This window comes from Octopus bimaculoides, chromosome 1 (genome assembly GCF_001194135.2).
Source record: "Octopus bimaculoides isolate UCB-OBI-ISO-001 chromosome 1, ASM119413v2, whole genome shotgun sequence".
NCBI classification, from domain to species: domain Eukaryota; kingdom Metazoa; phylum Mollusca; class Cephalopoda; order Octopoda; family Octopodidae; genus Octopus; species Octopus bimaculoides.
The window spans coordinates 187,087,831-187,088,185 of record NC_068981.1 but is presented as its reverse complement, the minus strand read 5'-3'; the positions used below and the strand labels follow the sequence as shown (position 1 = coordinate 187,088,185).

At 42.3% G+C, this 355-nt stretch overlaps 1 protein-coding gene across 2 annotated transcripts in view; it reads left to right on the top strand.

Annotated features, from left to right (window-relative positions):
* LOC106877945 (apoptotic chromatin condensation inducer in the nucleus) overlaps positions 1-355 on the top strand; it is a 105,527-nt gene that overhangs the window by 45,917 nt on the left and 59,255 nt on the right. The gene's annotated exons all lie outside the window — the stretch shown is intronic.

The window sequence follows — 355 nt, the reverse complement described above, 5'->3', positions numbered from 1 at the left end:
TTATCTACTCTATTCCCTAAATGTGGATGTATCATCATCATCATCGTTTAACGTCCGCCTTCCATGCTAGCATGGGTTGGACGATTTGACTGAGGACTGGTGAAACCGGATGGCAACACCAGGCTCCAATCTAATTTGGCAGAGTTTCTACAGCTGGATGCCCTTCATATATATATATATATATATGTATATATATATATATCATCATCATCATCATCATTTAATGTCTGTTGTCCATGGGTTGGATGGTTTGACTAGGGTGGTACGCTGGAAGGCTGCACCAGACTCCAGTCTGATTTGGTATGGTTTTCTATGGCTGGATGCCCTTCCTAACACCAGCCTATCCAAGAGTGTA